The sequence below is a fragment of the Callorhinus ursinus genome, unplaced genomic scaffold, assembly GCF_003265705.2.
Source record: "Callorhinus ursinus isolate GAN/ISIS: 27379988/994484 unplaced genomic scaffold, GSC_fseal_2.0 scaffold20, whole genome shotgun sequence".
Taxonomy (NCBI): domain Eukaryota; kingdom Metazoa; phylum Chordata; class Mammalia; order Carnivora; family Otariidae; genus Callorhinus; species Callorhinus ursinus.
The window spans coordinates 7,176,316-7,199,290 of NW_027397082.1; the positions used below are offsets into that span (position 1 = coordinate 7,176,316).

The 22,975-nt window shown below is 49.5% G+C and overlaps 1 protein-coding gene across 2 annotated transcripts in view; it reads left to right on the top strand.

Moving 5' to 3' along the window:
* AFAP1L2 (actin filament associated protein 1 like 2) overlaps positions 1 to 22,975 on the top strand; it is an 83,597-nt gene that overhangs the window by 30,357 nt on the left and 30,265 nt on the right. For both annotated transcript variants that reach the window (XM_073904166.1, XM_073904165.1), the window contains exon 2: positions 16,984 to 17,112. The gene's annotated coding sequence lies outside the window, so the exon portion shown is untranslated. The remainder of the gene's footprint in view (positions 1 to 16,983; positions 17,113 to 22,975) is intronic.

A 22,975-nucleotide genomic window follows, 5' to 3' on the forward strand; every position in this document is an offset into this window, starting at 1 on the left:
TTTCTTTTCGATTTATTTATTTATTTGAGAGAGAAAGTGCACGAGCAGGAGGGGCAGAGGGAGAGAGAATCTCAAACAGATTCTGCGCTGAATGCGGAGCCCAGAGTGGGGCTTGATCCCACAACTCTGAGATTAAGACCCGAGCCCAAACCAAGAGTCAGAAGCTCAACTGACTATGCCACCCAGGTACCCCTAAAACTTATTTCTGATAGCCAGAAGAAGGCTTTGATTAAAACATCATTTGCCAGCCCAACCCCTTCCTTTACCTTTCTATTAACAGGTGCAACTCTCCCCAAGAACCCTGTCTGAGTAGACCCACTGTGCAGGGGACCAGGAAAGTGGATTCGTTTCCAGAGGACTCATGACTGCCCTTCATGGTGCTGGCCCACGGATGTTCACTTGGCCCCCTCTCTGCCATCTTTAATTTCCTCACTGTGATGAGCTGTGTAAGGCATGTTTACACACAGGGCTCACAAAATACATTTGAGTGGTGGATTATTTTCTATTAGCTAACTCTTTTCAAAGGCATTTAGTCTTTTTAAATCCCAGAGTCATTTAAAACCCAGTAGTAAAGCTGATAACATTTTGCAGTGTGGCCACCAATTCTTAATTGCATTAGCAAAATAATTACCATGTGGGATTTACTGGTAAACTTGTCAAGTGTTTGAACAACTCCGTGTCACACACCAGAGACTTGAACATAGTGGTCTCGGTACCTGCTGTAAGTTAAATGTATTTCCTGAGTCTTTTATTCTTCTCTTTTACTGTGTTACTGTTCTCATAGGAGATGATTTGGTCACTAACAACTTGTATTGATAATAATCAGGTGGAAATGGGCTAGCAGAGTTTTCTGTATTCATATATAAATCTAAGGAAACAATACTGCCTTAGCTACCCTTCTCTGCTAGGGTCTGTTTTTAAATGACTGGATTTTTTTCTGTTTTTAAGTTTTTGCTTAAAAACTTGTGGACATGAAAGAAGAAATTGTGAGGGAGGCCAGCCAAGGTTTTGGGGGAAGAATCAGGGTGACTTGAATTCAGATCTGAACTTACTAGCTGAGTGACTTGGGACAAATTATTTAACCTCCCTGAGTCTGTTTCTTCATCTAGGAGATGATTATATCTACCCTATAGGCTTACTATAAGAGCTCAGTGTGATAAACGTGGTCAGTCATTTGGCTGACTTTATTCTTAATAAAAGCAGTTTCCCTGTTTTGGTTTGTATTCTTTCTCTTTTACTGGTTTATTATTAATAGCATTTTGTGTTCTTTATTTAACTGTAATTCTATCTTCATAGTTTAAGTTTCAGTAGAAAATGACCCATCATAACATCTATTAATCCTTGTGGCTGAATTTAGAGTTCATTGTATTTTTGCTTTACTTTATGCCAAATGACATTCGGAACAATGGTAAGGCAAAACTCCTTTATTTCCAGGTTTTTGTAATTAAGCTTCATGTCTAAGTAAGCAACTCCTGAACCAAGTTTGGGATCCAGAGCTGGGACTGTTCTGGAGATTCTGAATGGGGTCCCAGTGACCAGTTTTGAATGGAAAGGGTGGAGATTTTTAGAAGTGTAGGCTGGAAGAAGGGGATACTTCACCAGCCCCCCACCCCCCTTCCCTGTCTTCATTAGTCAAACCTGTGAGCTCCTGCTCCAGGGGATGCCCAAAATGCACTCCAGGATGAGATGCTTGTGCACGAGAAGTCTGGTTTGAGGTTTGAGACAGGTGGAATTTTGCCCTTCATGGTGCTGGTGCACAGATGTTCACTTGGCCCCCTCTCTGCCACACTTGGGACTTGGAAAACTTAGTAAGTAATCTGTTGTCCAAAGAAACATAACATAACATAACATGGTGCAAATAGCCCCCGCACTATGAGGAAATGGAAAAATCAGCGCAGTTGGAAGGAGAGGAGCTGATTGAGAAAAAGCTGATTTGGAGATGTCACGGGCTATAAGAAGCATCCTCAGTCTGGTAACACTACAGTTGAGGCAAGGAAATCAAAGAAATGCTTCTGCGTTACATGCAAACAGTTGCAAGATGCAATCTTATTTTACGATTTCAAGGAATACATGCAAATGAGAAATAGGGATTTGCCTGCTTGCCTTCCCCACTGCATTGCCTAGCATGGCCCTAGCAGAGTAGGTGCTCGATACATCTTTGAAAAGAGGTTTGATGTATAGCTGGCCCCTGGAAAATACTTCTGAACAGTTATTATGGGTAGACAGAGACAGGGTGGTGGTGGGACGGGGCAGGGCACGTTGGTGGGCTGAAGCGATGACCAGGACTGGGGGCTCTGAAAGCCCGGTTTGAAGGTCAAGGGGAGAGAGTGTGGCGTGCGTGGTTGTTGCATTAGAGAAGCTGGTTTTGCCAGAGAAAAAGTGGTTAAGGCCAGTTCCAGAGCATTCGGGGCTGGGGCCCCGATGTTGGAGAAGTTGGTATAGGGAGGGGAGGTGGGACCGGAAGGAAGGGAGCTGAGGGGGTCCCTTTGAGATGGGCTCAGGAGAGGAAGGGGGATTTGTATAAACGGCCAGATGCAAACTTGAGATGTTCTCAAAAACTGAAATGCACTGGACGAGTCGGAAATCGTACATCAGCAGTTTCTTTTGACAAACTTTGGCTGAAACGTTAAGTGAAAACAGTGATCTGACTCAAAACTCTGTGATACCTTTACGTTGTTTATATAACAGAGCTTCAAGGGTTTCATTTAGAATATTTCTACGATGAAGAACTGGCCCTTGTCCCTGGCAACAAAGTAGGGCCTGCACCGAATAACCCAGTCTGCTTCATCGCGGTCGTGGCTGTTCTCCTGAGGGGAGAACTTCTCTCCTGCCGCCCCGCTCACCTCGCTGGAGGACAGCCAGCACATGGAAAAGGGTCTACCTTTCCCAAGCCCTTCGCCGCCACTCCCTGGAACGCTCCTTAAAGAAAGACCTTTATTGCTTCCTCTGCTCTTCAGGATACAAAATGGCTTCAGTCTAGTAGGTTTGGAAAGCCGTGGGTAGTTAGAGGAAATTGAGCTTTCCACAAACGAATTGTGTGACTTTGGCCAAGTCTCTTTCCTCTCTCTCTGAACACTGTTTTGTTTGCATCGGGAGGAGGAGTTTTTTCATGATTTTATAAGCTCCGAGTCTCTGATAGACGTTTCAGACCAGTGCTGTCCAATAGAAAGAGAAAGCAAAAATACGTAGGTAGTTTTAAACGACATTTTAAAAAAAAATTTTAACAAAAACACAGGTGAAATTAATTTTCAGAATATTTTTTTTAACTCCATACATCCAAAATACCATCATGTCAACATATGATCAATATTTAAAGAAGACACACTCTTGAGATACTTGACATTCTTTTTGGTTGTGGCGGGGGAGTGGCACTGGGTCACTGATAGCACATCTCAATTCAGATGAACCACGTGTCACATGCTCGGTAGCTACATGTGGCTAGTGGCCCAAGAATTGAGTGGTACCATTCTAGACCGAAAGTCAGTGAGGCCCCCTCAGAAGCACAGTTATTTTGGTTAACAGACCCATCTGCCCCCAGCAGCTTTGCCTACAGACCTTGCAGCTTTGCACTAATTCATTAAAAGCCTGGTGCAGGTTTGCCACCATCCATGAAGTCTCTCTTAAAAATTAGGCAATTAAAAGTCAATTTTGCGGCCACAGAAGGAAAAAGATCCTGGGAATCCCAAGAAAGGTCCGCAGGAAACTGAGAGACCGCTCCTCAATTCCCAAATCCCCAAACTTGGAAAACCAGAAATTTCTCTGTGAGGTTGGCGCACATGAATTTGGAGGCATCTAAAATGATGTGAGACAGTTTCTAAATCTATTGAGCCCGCTTGGTAGGAGTATTTGTGCATTTTGCCGTAGAACTATTAATTAATGTGTTTTGTTCCTGAGTGTTTCTCCAGGCCTTGCTGGGGCACGTGTGCCATGTTTCTTTTCTGGAATCTGAAATATACTGAGTTTCAAAACACTCTGGCTTTGCAGGTTTCAGATAAGAGATCATGGGCCTGTAGTAGTGTTTTTCAAACTTTTTTATTGTGACCTTGGTAAGAAATGTCTCTTACATTGTATCCTAGGACACACATACTCACACACCTAAACCAAAGGTTGTATGAAAGATTTCACTCCTTTACTAAATGCAGTGCATTTTGATATTTTCTTCTACATTGTTGTTGTTTTTGTTTGTTTGTTTTAGCTCTAGGTCTTGACTCACTGAGTTTGCAGCAAAGCCCGCAAACGTGTCATACCCACAATTTGAGGGCCCTGTGGGCCCTGTACTGTGGACCGTGGTTATTAGCACAAGGACATAAGCACCAGTCAGAAAAGAGATGGGGGGATGGGCTCCTGGCGGGGAGGCAGCACAGCCCCACCCCACTATCCATCCCCACGCCTGCTGCTGTCCACTGTGGTTTACCTGGACCATCACAGCCATGCCCTCAGTGTTGGTTGGCCATTGTCAGCAGTTCTTCTGGTGGTTTGGGCACCATGTGGGTCATCCGAGAAAATCACCTGGCCCTGTAGGCTTTGTGTGTGGACCTTTCAAAGGGAGCCATTTTATGACTCTGGGAAACTGAGGTGTGCCTTATAAAGGGGGTGGTTTACATGGAACCACTGTTTGTTCAGATTTCATTTCCATATTAACAAGGACTATTTGGTCAGCAGTGACTAAAAACCAGCCTATGTGAAAAGGGGAATTTATTGGTTCATGTAGCTGGCAAGTACAAAGTTAGCTTCAGGCATGGCTGGATCTAGGGACTCTAGCAGTGTGGATGGGGCTCTGTATCTTTCTCTAATTATCAGCTTTGTTTCCCTCTGGCTTCCTCCTCACACTGGAAAGGGGATGGGTCTACTCCTGCTCCAAGTACACATCCTCATGGTTTGTAATCCAAAGAAGAGAAAGGCCTCTTGCTCCCGAAGCTCATCAAGCAAATCCTAAGGGAAATTGTGGCCTTGCTTAAACCCATCACAGTGGCCTGAAGGATGGCCAGTCCTCAGCTACCTCCCCATCTCCTATGGCGAAGGTGGGGTCAGCCAGATCTGAACCATATAGAATAGGTCCTCCCATTACCAAAAGAAGGGAGAAAGAGCGCTGAGAAGACCAAAATAACTAATTTTCATTCCTTATTGATGCCTAACCCCCGCAAGGCACTGATTCCAAGTCGAGGGGCTTCACATAAAGGGACTGTGGACAGCTCTGTGTGTGAGATCCGTTCTTGTCCATTGGAGATGTTCTGCTCTGCAGAAGCAGGTTGGTTTAGCTACACAGCCATTCAGATCTGTTGGCTTTGTTAAAATTGCTCCTTTGTGTGGGACTTTTGTTTTTCCGTTCTTCCTAATGTTAAGGACTATTTTAGGCGGTCTCTCTCGCTCTCATAGCTTAATCAGACACACCCATTTTATCAGCTGTTTGATCCTCTGGGTCTGGCCCCTGGCACTGGGGAGTCAGGCGTGGATGGTGGGAGATACATTCTTTCCCAGCTGTGTCGCTCCCGGCCCCGGGGGTTGCAACCTCCACCTGCGAGGCTCCCATCAGGCTATGCTGGAGGGCTCCGCAACCTGAAGTCCGTCAGGTGAAGTGATGGACATCAGCCCAAGTGATGGTCTTCGTTCAGCTCTTCCCATGTCCCCAGATGTCATGCCCTGCTCTTCTCCCCACTGGGCCTTGGGAGCGCCCCCTTGGGTTTCCACGAGTGTCTTTTTCCGAAGGCTGTAACAGGTTGGCGTTCACTGCCCTCTGCCTGCCGGTCCTCTACCCTCACCCTGGGCCTTGGTGACATTTGATCTCAGGCTTCTCGACGTGTTTATTGGTTTGTTTTCCCTGGGCCTTTCCCCACACTTTGCTTTCATTCGAATGTTCTTGCATTTCACTTTCTGGACAGTTTGTTTTAGTAAGCAAATCTTTACCAATGTCAAGTGGATTCACATTAATTGAATAAACTCTAGGCTAGGGGCCAGAAGGACCTGTTGATTCTGAGCTCTGATATTTACAGTGTGACCCTGCTTTGGCCCCCGATCTCTCCCCAGTGAAATGGGGATGGTGACGCCTGCCTCGCAGAATGAACTGAAATTGGATCTGCAGGCTGGCTGGCCCAGATTCCAGCATCAAAACGTGTGCTGGGTCGTCTACTCTCCCTTTGCTGGCAAAGGAGAACCCCCCCCCCCTTTAGTCTGCCTTGATGAAACAATGGGATGTCTTGGCCACACATAACTGAGCGGTACAGGGGAAGGCGAGTTTGAGTCTGGGCTGAAATGTTGGCCTCAATCTCTAGGCCCTGTTTTCCCTCTCAGGCAGACTAGGCAGACTGTTCTAGAGGTGGCCAGTGGGGCCCCGGGCTGATGGAGCAGATAGGGGTGCCTGAAGGAGGAGCCGGGCACTGTCTGCTAGGCCGAGTCCCAAGGCTGATGTCCATTGGCTCATCCCTGGTCATGAGACCGCCCAAAGGCCGGGGGAATGCAATGCTGTGATTGGCTGGATGCGAGGTCATGTGGCTGCCCATGGAGGAGGGGCGGGGGTTCTAGTCTCACCCAAGCCATAAATACAGTTGGGTAAAAGAGTTTCCCAGAGGAACGTTGGGTACAAATAAGGGCCCGTAGATGCCGGGGAAGAGGAGGAAAGCGACAGATAGGCTCTGCCTACGCTCATGGTTTACCCCGCTCATGGTTCGGCGTTGTGCTCTCTGCCCAAAGGAGCATTGCCTGGTTGTCTGTGGAGGCAGGCAGCTTGGAGGGGCGGGGGGCAGGGGCTGGAGAATAGGCAAATAGGCTGGCAAAGAGGCAGAAGGACCCCATAGCCGGCTCACATGTCACAGCCTGCCTCTGACTCTTCTCCCTCTATGTTTCTGGGATCAAGTTTAACTTGTTGAGCCCTGGGCTCGGGAGCTCTAGGAAGCTCTGAAAACCTTCACTTGTTCACTCTCAGCTTTGTGTGTATAGGAAGGTCGTTCCCCAGGGGGGCTTAACCCAAACTCCACGTTAGTAGCCCCTGCTGACCTTCTGTGAGGACGTGGTTTAGTAAAGTCCCGCAAAATCTGACAGTGATGTTTCCAATCACCCTTTTGAAGCCGCCCTACTAAAATTATAACGTATGTGGTATGTGTCGATGGGGTGGAGGGGGTGGATATGTTTTTGGTGGCTTTCTATATCCATCTTATAGGAGGAACTTAGGTTTTATTCAGCAGCTAACATTTAACTTAGTATACACACTTGATGGGATTATGTGTGTGGTCTTTACACAAATCCTAGTAAGTAGGTACTGTTGTTAACCCCGTTTTACAAATGAGACAACTGAGGCCCAGAGAAGTTAATTAAGTTCCCCAAGGCCACAGAGCCAATATATGGAGGAGCCAAGAGTGAACCAATATTTGGAGCTCAGACTTGGGCACTTTGACCCTGGAACCCAGTACAGACAGGAAGGACCTGAAGGACACTGCTGCATCTGGACCAGGATCCCCGGGGGGGGGGGCGTGAGGGCAGGGGTGAGACACTCCATTTTCCGGGAGCCCCCAAGGTCCTGGAAGCTTGGGGAGCTAGGAGACCATCGCTCCCCAGCCTAGCTCCCTTGGAGCTCAAGGCAAGGCTCCTTGCCTGAGTGGGCCGGTGGGCCCTCAGTCAGGCTGGGAGGTAGCCTCCTGACAGCTGAGTCCAAGGTCAGGCTGGTGGTGGTTTCAGGTTGCTGGGGCTGACTTTACCTCCTGGGAGGCAGAGGCCTGAACAGGAGCAGCCACCTCCAGCACATCACTCTGAGGGTGTTTGGTTACTTTTGCCAAATGCCGGAAAGAAACAGGAAATCGGGATGGAGGGTGATTTTTTTTTTTCTTCCTATACATGTTTAGTTTGTGTCCGTTTTCTTGGCTACAAATAGCACGTGAAGTGAAAGCCTAGCAGCCACGGCCACAGCATCTTCTGTCTGTGTAATAACTCACTCCTCTGCTTTGAGGACGAGGGGAGGCTCTGAAGGAAGAATGAAAACTTCCCATAACCTCTCCGCTGACCCATAACCACTCTTACTTTCCAGCTTCTCTTTCTGTCAGACAGTACTTCCCAACCTTCCAGCGTGACCTTGAGTGACCCCGGACAGCATCTTGTTCAGAGACTGCGGTGGCTGGCACCCGCTGTGGCACCTGCCCCGCAGAGAGGCACCCAGCTGAACCTTTGCGCCCCACCCACACAGCTGGCCTCCGCCGAGCCTGAATGAAGCCACTCTTCTGGCAGATCGCATTTAAGGAATGTCCTAACGGGGCTCGGGAAAAAAGACTCTCCCCCCCCCCCGCCGCCCCCCAGGCCCCAAAGCTGCTTTGTCTGGCCTGGCCCCTGGTGGCTGCTAGAACCTGGCAGGTCTTGCCCCTGCCCTCATGTGCCTCCTGACCTGCAAGGGTGCCCTGGGCTTCCTGGCCTCAAGGGGTACAGCTGCCTCCATGTCCGTCCTTCCTGCACCCCTGAGAGAGTTTTCCCACACAGGGCCACCTTGGAGTGAGATGCCTTACATCTCCCAGCCCATCACCTGCCAGGGGCTGCCTCTGGTGGTTATTCCAGAGATGTCATCTGGCCCAGGTTGGGGACCGCAGTTATGGCCGGGGACTGGTGAGCTCTCGGCCCAGACCTACTGGACAAATGAGCCCCGACCCTTTTATTTTCTTTTATTTATTTGAGCGTGTGCATGCAAGCGGGAGCCAGGGGCACAGCAGAGGGAGAGGGAGAGAGAGAGAATCTCAAGCAGACTCTTTGCTGAGCGAGGAGCCCCTCTTGGGGCTCGATCTCATGACCCTGAGATCCTGACCCGAGCCAAAATCAAGAGTCGGTTGCCTAACGGCTGAGCCACCCGGGCTCCCCGCCCCAGACCCTTTTATAGGCAACAACTCAGGAGGAGCTTTCATTAGGCTGCGTGTGTGTGGGTCTGGAAGCCTTATGCTCAGCAGATGTTTGCCAAGCCCTGAGTTTGAGTAAAGCGTTTAGGCACAGCGGGGGAACGAGATCAGGCAGCCCTTACCTACACTGGGCTTTCATTTTCACTGGAGACCCAGGACTCGCATTCAGCGGACGAACAGCGAACGGTGAAGGTGGGAGAATGGCCAGTAGGCCCCTGTACTGCTGGGCTGGCTGGACAGGTGGTGCTTCTGGTCAGCCTGAGGCAGAGTGGAGGTGGCCCTTGGCAGGCCGCGGGCCTCTCTGACCCACTCTGCTCAGTTTGATGTCTTCGGCTGTTACTGTGTGAATTTCCGAAGGGCCCTAACACAGCAGCTCTGCTTGCAGCTGGCTCCATAGCTGGGGTTGGAACTCTGCTCTTGGGGAGGTTTGTTCCATTTGAGAGGTCACCAGTGAGCAAGCAAGTCGAGTTGTTTTTCCAGCAGTGCAAGCTGCAGCAAAGCATCTGTCCCATCTCTTCAGCCCGCACCACTCATCTGGGAATGCAGAGGGCGGCCCCTTCGTGGGGAAAGTGTTTTAAGTGATGAGACTCCAAGATAGGTGAGAAAAAGCAGATCTTACAAAAATGATGACAAGCTGAACTTGAAGGTCAGGCCCTGCAAGGGGTGGCGCATGCACAATGCTAGTAAAGGAAGCAAAACCCTCTCCTCGTCATTTCTTGAAGATGGAGATAAAAAAAAAAAAAAAAAAAAAACAACCCTGGAGTGTTTCTTATACTGGAGAAAGTTATGTGCGTTTCTGGCTCAGTCTCCTGGGCTCCAAGGAGACAGCAATGACAGCCCGCCAGAGGGGTCTAGCCTCTGAGTCTTTTGGGTGCTGATCGTCCGTGATAAGAACTTCCACGGTTTAAGCAGGACAAAGAACTGAGTTGCACAATGTGTAAACATATAGACATGTTGATCCTTGCCTTCCACATTCTTACTGTCCAGAAGGGAAAAGACTTTTGGGGCAAAAAGGAATTTTCAGGTGTATCTGACTGCATAACAGGCATCACCCTAGAAAGTTCTACGTGTAAAATCAGAATCGAGTCCTGTAAAGAAGGACTGTGGAGGTTTGCTTTTTAAGGAATATTATAAATGTATAAAGTGGGGCGCTTGGGTGGCTCAGTCGGTTAAGCGTCCAACTCTTGGTTTCGGCTCAGGTGATGATCTCAGTGTTGTGAGATGGAGCCCAGCATTGGGCTCCACGCTCAGCATAGAGTCTGCTTGAGATTCTTTCTCTCCCTCTGCTCCACCTCACGCTCGTGTGCACGCGCTTGCACTCTCTCTCTCTCAAAATAAATATATCTTTAAAAAAATGTATAAAGTAAAGAAACTTTTTATGACGCAATAATTACACCTTTATTTATCTCTGTGGTTCATAAACTTGGCTGCGTATTAGAATCTCCTGGGAAGCTTGAAAAGCTCCTGGAGCCCAGACCACACCCAGAGCAATTCCAGCAGGATCTCTGGGGGGTGGACGCAGGCAACAGGAATTTTTTTTTTTTTTTTTAACTTCCCAGGTGATTCCGTTGTGTAGCCATTGTGAAGAAAATCACTGCTTTTCCATTTGTAGCCGTGCCCCTGAGTGGGCATTAAGTGTATTAAGTGTACTGAGTGCAGGCATACTCTTTCAAGTCAGCAGGAAGGTGCTTTCCGGAGCATGACAAACCGGGGTCAGGACACAGGACCCTGCTGTGCTTGCAGAAGCACCTGGCAGAGGAGATATGTGGATCCATGGAGACATTTGGGCTTCCTACATCCATACGATGGAATACCGCACAGCAATCAAAAAGAGCAAACTTCTCATCCATGCAACAACATAGATAAATCTCACGTGATTTATGTTAAGGAAAAGGACTCAGACCCCAAAGGCAATACAGGTTGCCAGGGGAAGAGAAGGAATGAAATATTGCTAGAAGCCACAGGGTGAATGAACCTTGAAATTGTTACATACCGTGAAAGAAGCCATTCCACAGAAGGACACATATTCCGTGACTCCATCTATGTGAAATATCTAGAATTGGCAAATCCATAAGGATGCCATTGTCAGCGTACTTACTGCCACTAATTTGAACACTTCAAAGTCATTAAAATGGTAAAGTTTATGTTATGCGTCTGTTGCCACCATAAAAAAACAAAGAAGAAAAGCCACTTATTAACATGCCAGGCACTCAGCAGGTGCTTGGCAAAGGCTGGCTTGGCACGTGGCACTTGTGAAGAAAGGAGACTTCGGCCTAATGTGTCCCTTCTGAGGTGGAACAAAGGGGCATGTTTTCCAAAAGCTCATTCTTGAGAACTTGAGGATTCGTCTGTGATCCGGAGGAAGGGACTCGGCATTTTCCGCCCTCGGTTGCAACTACGTGGTGCTGTTGCTCGTCACAGAAACTTCTCCCACATTCTTCACTGTGGTTGGTCCCCAGCAGTTGCGTTCACACGGATAATATGCCCAGTGGCTCCGTCTTGGGAACTGTTGGAGCAAGGAGCGGGATACATGTCTTTATACTTAAAGAAGAGGTCTGTTTAGTTTCATGTTTGGAAGGAAAATCATGCTCAATCACAGGTCTTCAGCAAATGCAGCTGAATAAATAAAAATGTGCACATAAAACAGCAGGGGAACCATGAAGAACAGCTTTTTCGGCATGTTGGGAAGACATTTATGGTTGGGAACCTAGTGACCAAAAAGCAAGACTGCCTCAAGATGAGAAAAACCGGGGGAGGAGGTCATCTGGAGGCAGAGCTTGGCCATGGCCGAGGGCAATGAATCGAGCAGTTGAACCGCCCAGCTCTGCGTGGGCCTTGGAAGCCCCGAACAAGAATCTTATTGATGATTTGTCAGACCCTGAGCAGACAACTCTGAACTTTAACAGAGCCAGGATGGAAAGCCTGCACAAGGGCCTACAGTTTCCAGAATGAACAACACACTTATTTTTTCCCTCCCTCTGCTGGAGGACGAGAGAGAGACCAAAATGAGAAGGGGGAGGTGTTGGGGGGGGGGGAAGGGAAATGGGACGGGTGCCTTCCAGAGCCTCAGTGAAATGGCCACATTCCTCCAAGCTCTGAGGGCTGAAAAATGTCACCAGGTTGGCACAAATGAGGGCCCTGCTTTTGTTGATTGTTATTTCCGAAAGTCTGGAGCTGGGCCTGAAAGGGTACAACCAGAAGAGAATCCCTGGTCTCTGCTGTGCTTAGCACCTTGTCAGAGCCCCAGACGTTTCTGCAAAGGCTGACCCTCAACCGGGAAGTGCTCCTGCGCAGCCGGGAATACAGACCGGGCTCACATGGAGATGCCCGTGAACTGGCTTTGGCAGGGAGAAATGTCAGGAGGCAGAAGCTGATGGCTGCTGGTCGTGGGCCGCTCTGGATGCAGAGCTAGAGAGGGACAGAAGGGACATCCTGGCTTTGTGACTCGGGGTCCGGGTCCTGTGTTTCTTCAACTCTGGTGCTTACCCTTCACCTAGCACAGCCGTTTTAAGAGGAAGAATTGAGGGGTGTCTCTGCTTTCTTGATGCTCCCCCCACCACCACCCGTCTGCCTGGCCTATCGGTTCCCACAGGACCACAGGCCTGTGTCTGATGGCATTCTGCAGTTCTCCGTCACTCAGGGCATCTTAAGTCCCTGCATCTCATGGGATTATCCCCTTGCCTCTCCATACTACTCATCCAGAGCCCCCCACTGTCCCTTTGCCAAGCATGGTGGAACAGGAGACGGGTCATGATCCAGATAAACCTCCCTGACTTCTTGGGAATGGCTCCAGCCGAGGGACTTGGGCGTACTTGGATTTGAGCCCCAGAGCCACTACTAACTGTGGATATGGGCCTCAAGAGCCCGTTCCCATGTCGTGTGCTTGCAGGGTGGTTGGGAGAATTGGGAGTGATGGGGTGCAGCGTCCTGCTTGGCCCCCGGATGCCATGATTAGGTCACACCCTCGTCATTCTCATCTGCACGAATAATGGTCCCCTGCCTGCCCTTGCCTCCCCTCCTGGTCCCCTGGTGCGCTCCCATTGTCCTCCCTACTGTTGGCAGAGTTATTCAATCTCCAGGCTGTTGGAAGAACCTTGTGCGTGGCCCTCCCACGGCATTGCCTAGAGGTCCTGTGGGATAAGGCATGGACTCAGCAAAGCAAATCAAGCCTTTATGGTCTGCCTGCCTGATCTAATGTCACAGTTCTGGCCTCGGAACCCGCCATCCACCCCCCACCCCATGCGCCATCCACCTGCCCCCCATGCCCCGTGTGCCTCGATGTACAGAGAGACCTGTGGTTTCTTGAATACCCCGTATGCTTTCAGTCTTGAGTTGTCTGAACATCTCTTTCCCTTTTCCTAAAATGCCTCTGCCTCTTCCCAGGAAACTCCTAAGCATCCTCAGTGGCCAGCTTATAAATTCCTCTTGCAGATAAGCCCCGAGTTTGTCTCGTGGCACCTTCCTGATCCTTGGACACATTCCTGAATCACTCCTCTGCTCACCCTGTGTATTCACTGGGTCCCCCCTTCCCCGGACATGGAGCTCCTGGAGAGGCTGGGGGACCCCATCTGGGTCAACTTTGTCTCCCCAGAAGTAGGCATGACACTCTTTATCCTTTGGCCCAGTACATATTTGCTTGCTTGAAAATAAACTAAAGCTGTTTTCCAGGAATCAGGCAGCTTTGGGGAATAGCTGAGGATGTGAAACTGAAGAGACACTGGAGTTTTCGTGCTTTTTTCTTTTTTGTAAGCGGAAGTAGCAGCATTAACAGCCTGGAAGGGTTCAGAAGGTCAGGAAAAGCACAGCTTGAGATCCTAGCTGCTCTGCAAGGCCCGTTCACTTTTCCACATCCCCTGTAGCCGAGTTCAAGGCTCGGTGTCATTTCCTCAGATTTATCCTTTGTTTTCCCTGCTTTGACTTATTTAAACTCACTGCTTTTTAGCCTTTCGAGTTCCTGCAGCCAACAGGAAAGTCATGAATAGCTGTTCAAAAAAATACTCAAAACCAAACAAAAACAACCTAAGGCCTTACCCTACTGCACCTCTTCCCAGAAGCCTTCCAGGCCTAGGATTCTTGCCTGATCTCCTCTCACACTTTTTGGTGTGAATTTTTGGTGGTTTGCCTTGGTCTGTAAATCTCTTCCCTTGGGCTGGTCTTGTTCTGCCTCTGAGCTTGCACAAGGCAAGAACTACCCTGTCCTGATCTCCATTTTAATTTCCTGGTTGGTTGAGGCCGAGGGCCCAGCTAAGTGCTGGGCATATCCTGGGGTCCCATGGTCTTGATTGGTGGGCTTTGGGAGCTCTTGCTGGTGTGCTTTCAAATCCCACTCCATTGAGAGTCTAGTTTAAGTAGACCAGGCAAAAGCCATTGCTTCTTGGAAACCCACTCTGCTCAGTACTGAGAAACAGGGCAAGAGACTCTGCTGTTGGCCCAGGGCCCTTTCCCAGGCAGAACTACCCAAACGTGGCTTCCTTCTTGCCTCATCTTGGCTCTCACTCACCATCTATCCATCTCGTCACTGGCAGAGACGAGGGCCACCTTCCAACCCGCCTCCAGGCATGGGAGCCAAGCCACCACTGACCACATGCAGCCTCTGAGCTGCTGGCTGCATTTTACCTTCACTTGGCTTTTGACAAGCCACAGAGGAGTGGACGCTAGACCTCCTCCTTCGTTCTTCATCCTTTACCAGGACCCTGAGAGGGAGAGTGGAGGATTCTCTGCTCCTTCTCGGGCTTTGGCAAACTGGACTTTCCTTCGGGGGTACCCCTGCCAGCAAGAGAGCGCTCTCATGACGCAAGGCAGTACACACCCATGTGGGCGTGCTGGCTGACCCCCGCGTTTGATCGGATAGTCACACGGGCTGGCACTGCCCTCCTCTGAAGCAAGCAAATCCTCACCCCCTTCCCTTCCTCCGGCTCTCCCACAAGCGATGGCAATATTCATTCCAGGGAGTTTGATTTTGTAGCAATGGGGTTCAAAGGCTACTACCAAAATGAGGTCCAAGGAGGTGTTTGAACAGAAAGAGGCCGCTGGGCTCTCCCTTAGAACCAGGAAAGTATGAGGGCTTCTTTTTCTAATGAAGGGGGTAGGGGGATAATCTGGGGCTCTTGTTCAATTCTAGGGAGCTAGGCGTTTGGGGGATGTTGCAAGAATGCCCTGCATGGATGGAGGCATCCAGTGGGGTGCTGCCAGTAGCTCAGTCTGAAGAGTCAGACAGCAGGCGAGCTCTCTACCATGAGCCATGTGGGACCTTCTGGGCCTTTTCTGGGCCCTCAGACCCCTGTCTACAAAATGGGCATAACCATGCGTAGCTCTTCAACTTGTGAACTAGCAGGTGCCTAATGAAGTCATTCATTTATTCATTCATTCCATAAACATTGATTCAACACAGTATAGGTGCCAAAGGTGTAGGACAGCTGTGGTCTTCTCATGGAGCTAATAGATTTTGTCATTTGTGTTTATAACTTTGTGAAATGGGCAGGGCCTACATGGCCTTCTCCACTTTCCAGGTGAGGACACGAGCTTGGGGAGATTGTGTGTCTGCTCAGCGTTCCCACAGCAGGTGGTACAGGACAAGTCAGGACTTCTGCTCTCTTCGGGAGCAGGGCCCTCGGGTGTGGGCCCTGGCACTGCATCTAGACCCACAGTTCTCAGTGTTGGCTGCACACTGGAATCACCCAAGGAGGCTTAAGAACTACTGATTCCTGGGGCGTCTGGGTGGCGCTGTCGGTTAAGCATCCGACCCTTAGTTTCTGCTCAGGTCCTGATCTCAGGGTGGTGAGATCGAGCCCCACATCGGGCTCTGCACTCTGTGTGGAGTCTGCTTGGGATCTCTCTCCCTTTGCCCCTATTCTGTCTGTCTGTCTCAAATAAATAAATCTTAAAAAAAAAAAAACAAAACTGACTGAGTCCTGGGTTCTCCTCCCAGAGATTCTGATATCATCAATCTAGGGCATGGCTTGGGTATCAGGATTTTTTTTTAAACTCTCCAGGTGACCCCATGCAGCCAGGTTTGGAAAGCACAGCACAGAACCTCAAGGAGCTGGCTGCCATTGCTGAGCATGTTCTGGAGAGCCAGCTGGGCAGCAGAGCCAAGCAAATGCAGCGTCCTGTTCTTAGGAGAGATTAGATCACAAATAGCAACAACAGGGGCGCCCGGGGGGCTCAGTCAGTTTAGTGTCTGCCTTTGGCTCAGGTCATGATCCCAGGGTCCCAGGATCGAGCCCTGTGTCGGACTCCCTGCTCAGTGGGGAGTCTGCTTCTCTCTCTCCCCCCCTTCTTGTGCTCTGTCTCTCGCTCTCTCTCCCTCTCTCAAATAAATAAAAATCTTAAAAAAACCCAAAAGACAAAACAAAAAAACCCAAACAGCAACAACAACAGTGGTGAATGCCCGGCACCTCCACTGTTGTCCTCTGCACTAGCATCTCTGCAAGGTGGTTCCAGTGAGAAACTGACGAGCACTTCTACAATGGTGGAGCCAGTTTGATACCGTGAATCCATGGGACCAGAGCCCTTAGACAGCTTGGGAGTGATGCTGGACTCAGTTTCAGTTGAAGTGGCTTATTTACTGAAGAAACTCAGGAAGGTTCTGTTTGCCCAGCCGTGGCTTCTGACGGGTCATCCATATTTCTGCAGGGGCAGCATAATCACTGTTGAATCTCCTTGGAGTGACTCTGTTTCCTTGTCCTGGGGGAAAGGATGAACGATTGGGCCAACCACAGCATTTCTTTTGATGGTTATAGGTTTGATCTGTGTTCAGGTTCTCCAGACCCTGAGCTGTCCTGATTGACTTTTGATCAAGGAAGCGATCCTGTTTCCAGACTCTCATGGCTTGATGGGCTCGACTGGGCTGTCTGGCCACTGTCACTCTAGCAAATGGTAGACCTGCAGCTTCAGCCAAGGTTATCCATCTCAAAACCAAGGGCCTGTTTTCTTCTCCCCGGGAATCCCACCTTTTTGCTGGGCCCCCAGGTGCTTCCAGGCCTTCCCTCACTCCCTCCCCCGCAGGACCACAGGGCCCATGGTGAGGTGATGCAGGATCTGGAGGTGTATCTGAGCTGGCCCTTTGGAGGGAAGGCAGCGACTGACTATAAAGGGTTCTTCTCTTTTCTGTCTCTAGCCCTGGAGCAGCTGTTGACAGAGCTGGATGACTTCCTCAAGATTCTCGACCAGGAGAACCTGAGCAGCACAGCTGTGGTGAAGAAGAGCAGCCTGGCTGAGCTCCTCCGGCTTTACACCAAAAGCAGCAGTAAGTGTGGCCCGGGGGCCTCAGAGAGGTCCGCATGGAAACAGAAAGATAGTCACACTTGGGCTGCCACAACAGAGTCCCCTCGACGGGGCGGCTTACACAATAGAAATTTGTTTTCTCAGAGTTCTGGAGGCCAGAAATCTGAGATCAAGGCTTTGGGCAGCGTGGCTTCCTTCAGGGGCCTCCCTCTCTGGCTGTAGATGGCTGCCTTCTGTCTGGGGCTTCACAGCATCTTCCGTCTGTGTGCGTGTCCAAATCTCCGCTTCGTACAAGAATACCAGTTATGTTGGATCGGGGCCCACCCTGGTGGCCTCCTTTAATGTTGATTACCTCTTTAATGACCCCTTCTCCTACCAGAGTCACATTCTGAGGTATCCAGGGCGAGGACTTCGTAGATGAATTTGGGCGGTGGGGGAGGGGAACGCAGCTCAGCCCATCACGATAGTGCAGGAGTGATGTGACCTGGATGCGGGCCCCAGACATCTCTGAACACTCAGCACGGCAGCCCTGAGTGTGGTTTTAAAGTGTTTTCGAAGCACTTCTCCTTACTCGTTCAAAGGAGAGAAGGGCTAATAAACAGTTCGAATAAGAGCCAACGCTTAATTGAGCATTTCCTACCTGCACGCGTATTAACTTGTTACATCTTCAGGTCACCCCTCTTAGGTTGGTGCTGTTGTTACAGCTGAGGTCTGGAGAGTTGAAATCACTTGCCCCATGTCCTGTGGCCCAAAGGAAAACGTAGTTTTAAAGCTGTAGCTCACAGAACTCTTGAGTGCATAGGGTTTTTTTTTTTCTGTCCTTCTTATTGAGGGAGATTTTATATACACTCAAGTACGTAGATCTTAAGCATTCAATCCAGTGAGTTTTGACAATTGTATACACCTGTGTACCTACCACCCAAAACAAGACAGAGAACGTTTTTATCATTCCGGAAAGTTCTTTCTTGCCCCTTCCCAGCAAATTCCTCCCCGCCCCCACCCTCACCCCAACGTAGCTGTTGTTCTGATTTCTCCCACCATGCCTGCGTGGTGTTCGTGGGTTTGGGCTGTGACGAGTAACGAGGCTGCTTTGAACGTCCTTGCACAAGCCTTCTTGCGGGCATATGGTTCCATTTCCAGCACACTCAGATTTTCTTTTTTAAAAAAAGCCTTCTTGTGAAGTCCTGACAGTTTAGTTGAGTCTATTTTTATGTCGGATGTCTGAGAATTGGAAGTGATATTTTGGGACAGTGAGGGACCATAAGAGGGCATCTGATCCCTCTGCCTGGCGGCAGGAGCAGCCGAAACGCACCCCGAGGAGGGAAGTCGGCTGTCTGCAGCCCTCGCCGCCAGGAAATTCTCCCTCACGTCCAACCTGGACCCACCGTGCTACGTTTCAGGGTCGCTTTTCCTTTTCTTTGTTCCCTGTGGAACTAGTTTGTATTCTCTGAGTGAGACAGAAGTCCTAATGCTGAGGTATGCTGCCTTCTGCCCGGCGGCCTTGTCCTCTGCGGGACGAGCTGGCTCTCTTAGCCTTCCATGAAAGGCGTTTTCCTGGAGCCCATTTGGGGCCTTTGCCATTCTCCCGGCCACCCTGGGGTTCCCAGGCTCCTCCCAGCTCCATGGCTGGTCAGCAGCGCATCAGAGGTGGGAAGGCTAGGTGGGAAATGCACATTACAGAGCGGGTGAGTCAGAGATGAGTCAGGATCTATGAGTACAACTCTTTAAGAAGCACACTCCCTGACCGACCGTTTGGATGTGCTCTGACTTGGGATGTTTAATGCTAGACAACACCTCTGTTGGGAACTGGAAGACCCATGGGATGGGCTCCAACCCCTGGTTCTTGGTTCTGATCACTCTTTCTGGGCCCCCTGGGTGGGGTCTCCTCTTTGGGTTCATGTGCTGTGTAGCTTCCTGTAGGATGACCTTTGTTTCACCCCAGATCTTTGCATGTTCTGCACTGATAAAGTCAGGCCCTCCCCTGACCCTCGGTGTCCGCAACTTGGAGGAGGCGCCCCAACGTGAATTGCCCACAGTGCACCACTCAGACCACCGGAAGTACGTGCACAGCCTTACCGAGACCCGTGGCCGCCCCGCCTGTTCTCAAGGCTGGTGTCCATTCTGGTCCTCTCCGTGCCCTCTTCGCCAGCACAGCGGTTAGAGCAACAGCTAACAGCTTTTGTGCACATCCTCTGTCCTAGCACGGGGCTTAACGTAGGAGGTGGATGATGCCACCTAGTTCCCGTCCCAAGTCAGCGAGAGAGGTGTTGGCCTCATCTTCTCAACAAGAGCGTGGAGGGTTTGCAGAGTCACTTCTTCAAGGCACACGGCTGTGAGTGGCAAAGCCAGGGCTCGGGCGTGGGCAGGCGGCCCTCACAGTTCTACTCCCCTCACCGCCCCATGTTCCAGGTCCACCTGTGCCAGCAGGAATTGCCCTACACAGGACAGAATCCAAAGCCCCCCCTGAAATCAAAGCATTTGTCTTCCTTCTCACAGTCTCCCAGGCCCGTCTTGCTGTATATGTTCCAGAAAATCAGCTCAGCTTGATGGGACTTGCAGGTAGAGGCAGGCTGATCATTTTGAGATAGTCTGTGGTCTGCATCGGCTGAGCTGTTGTTTACTCCCACACATTTTGGGCAGAGCATGAGAGAGAGGTAGAGAGAGAGAGTGTGTGCGTGTGTTTGTGTTTACCCTTTTCAGATTGTCCATTTGGGTTTTCTGATCTTTTATCGTATGAGCGCAACGAGAATTTTCTCTTCTCTTTGCCTTTCATCTGGATGGTCAAGGCAGGGTTTGAGGTTTATCAGGAGCCTATTATTTGTTCCCTGTTTTCACCTGAGAGGGCCGTGGGTCTCCCAGTGCCCTGCTCAGAGACTCTGGGAAAGTGTCGGCGGCGGGGCGGGGAGGGGGGGGTTGCCCCTCAGATGGGAAAAGCTGCTGATGTTCTGTCTATCCACCTGTAGCAAAGAGGGTCCCTGTCCCTCCTCCTGACTCCTCATCCAGTTCTCTAGGAAGGACCATGCCCTGCACACAAGGGCCATTCCCCAGAAGCCACACGCTTACTCGGACCACGCTGAGCTCTCCTTTCCAACCATCCCTGTTGTCATTCCCCACATGCTTGTGTTAACTATCCCATGGGCATCTGTTTCCCCCACCAATTTTGAGCTCATAAAGGTAGAGACAGTGACTTCTATTTCATTCTGTGCTGTATCCCCAGCACCTCGTATAGTGCTGGGTGCTCAGTGCACTTCCGAAAATGAATGAGAGAATGATAGAAAATTCTCCAACCCAAGGCTACTGCCTCCCAGACATGGGACAGCTCAGCAGTCTCCCATTATAGGGCCAAGTTCACTGGGCATTTCCCAGGATTGCAGATGGTTCTGGGAGCCTCTTACTTACCAACCTAGATGGTCCTGAATTAGCACCCTGAGAATCAAAGCCTGAGCAACCATGGCCTGCAGCAGAGTGCCCAAGGCGGGAATCGCAGCCTTGGGAAGTGGCTGGTGGTGCTCATTTTCTCTGCATTTTACAAGCTGCCATCTTGGGGAGGAAGCACCTGCCCAGAATCTAACAGTTAAAACAATAATAATAATATCTTGCCTTTTTCTTTTTCCTTTTTACAGGAGCATGGGCTTAGTCAAAAGTAAGAAAAAAATAAATGAACGTAAGATGAACATTGCACTATTTACATTCCTTCAGTTCCTATTTTGATCTTTATCGGCATCATCTGAATATTTTTATGTAGTTGTGGTTTGCCTCTGTATTCTGCTTTACGTTATTTTTACATTTAGAATTGCTTCCTGTGCACATTTCCATGTGCTGACAGTTCCCCTACTTTTTCTTTTTTTGCTATTGTGAAACATGATTCAACTGTAAGTCTTAGATATCTCTGTAATAGTGGACATAGAGCTTGTTATTTTTCACAGTTCGGTAGTATCCACGGATGGATGAACAGTGATTAGTGGCATTAGGTTTTGTAATTTAAAAAAAAATCCTCATACAGGGGCACCTGGATAGCTCAGCTGATTCGGCATCTGCCTTCAGCTCAGGTCATGATCTCCGGGTCCTGGGATCGAGCCCTGTGTCTGGCTCCCTGCTCAGCAGGGAGTCTGCTTCTCCCTCTGCCTCTGCCCCGCCCCCTCGCTCATGCTGTCTGTCCTTCTCTCTCAAATAAATAAAATCTTAAAAAAAAAAAACCTCATACAACCTTACAATAAACATCCTCAAATAAAATTTTGTTTACATGCTGGAGTTTTTCTTTAGGACAAATTTCTGGCAGTGGAAATGCTGGGTTAAAGACGATGAACACTTAAAAAAAAAAAGAATATGAACACTTAAATTATCCTCCAAAATCTCTTCCAAAATGTCTGTGCCAGTTTACACACTCTCTAGTAATCCATTTATTTTTAAAGGTGACTGTTGTTATACATGTTGATGTGTGATTTTTTTTCAACTTTTCCCATTATCGAGCCTTTGAGCCCTTCTCCATGGTTTAGGCTGTCATTTTTAATCTTCATTAGTTATAGGGTTAACTTTTTCAAGTTCCTTAATATTTGAGTTTTGTACCCTTGGAAACTTAAGAGTTTGGTAAAAACAGGCAATGTGCCTCACAATTGTTTTTCACAAATCCTAGGCAGACAAGGCACGTGGCGTAGCTGTTTTGCTCAGAATTACACGATTAATGGCAGAGCTCGCTGCCCACCCCTGCAGGGCACTATTCTTGTGTACTCTTCTCTGGAGAAGGTACTGACCTGGCCCCTCGGGCTCTCACTCAGTGGAAGGATACCAGTTGTGGCTAACTACATTAGACCTCATAGTTCCTTCCCATAAACTGCTGCAGGATGGGGTGATGTTGCTGACGGGTCCTGGCAGGGCCGGGCACTGGGGCGGTGATCCCACAGGCTGAGGGCAGAAGACCCCTCTGGCTGTGTCCTCCCCGTGTTCTGGGTTTTCAGGGCTCTGTTTCCGCGGGCCTTTGGGCTGGAGGCTGGGCGGTCTGTGGCATAGGTCTGACATTGAACTGCCTTCTTTACCCAGGTTTGAATGGGTCCCCTTGCTGGTTAACACAGTCTCAAACTAGTGGAGCCACATGTTTCTAGGAAGTGCAAATTAAGGGCAAAAAAAGAAATGCAGGGGGATTTCTAAGAGGAGAAGTGCTAGGATGAGCTTCCTCTGCAGTCTTCTGAAGAAAGGGTCTTTGGGGCATAAGAAACTGAGCAGTGTTGGGAGACTAACATTTCTCTGCCCAGACAGGTGCTGGAAAGGTAGCCTACACAAATGATTTTAGGGGCGCTTGGGTGGGTCAGTCGGTTAAGTGTCTGCCTTTGGCTCAAGTCACGATCCCAGGGTCCTGGGATCGAGCCCTGTGTCGGGCTCCCAGCTCAGTGGGGAGTCTGCTTCTCCCTCTCCCTCTGCCCCTACCCCTGCTTGTGCATGCTCTCTCTCTCTCTCTGTCTCTCTTTCTCTCTGTCAAATGAATAAATAAAATCTTAAAAAAAAAAGATTTTAAAAGAGGGAAGGGCTGGGCTGCCATAAGGTGCAATCTACAGGGTAGAGCAGGTGCCTGGCAGAGCTCCACTTTCAATTCCCAGCACACTTACCCCTCCAAACCCAGAGCTCACGATTTGGGGGTCTCAGGCCCCCACAGTGGCATGGGAACTAAATTTCCAGATCCTCAGTGTGACCTATCCGACAGAGACATCACTGTGATGAGCCCAAGCAAGTAACCCAGACTAGGGTGAGAATGACGGATATGAAATATTTTACAATTTCTTTTCTTTTTTCTTTTTTCTTTTTTTTTAAAGATTTCTTTATTTAGGGGCACCTGGGTGGCTCAGATGGTTAAGCATCTGCCTTCAACTCAGGTCGTGATCTCCAGGTCCTGG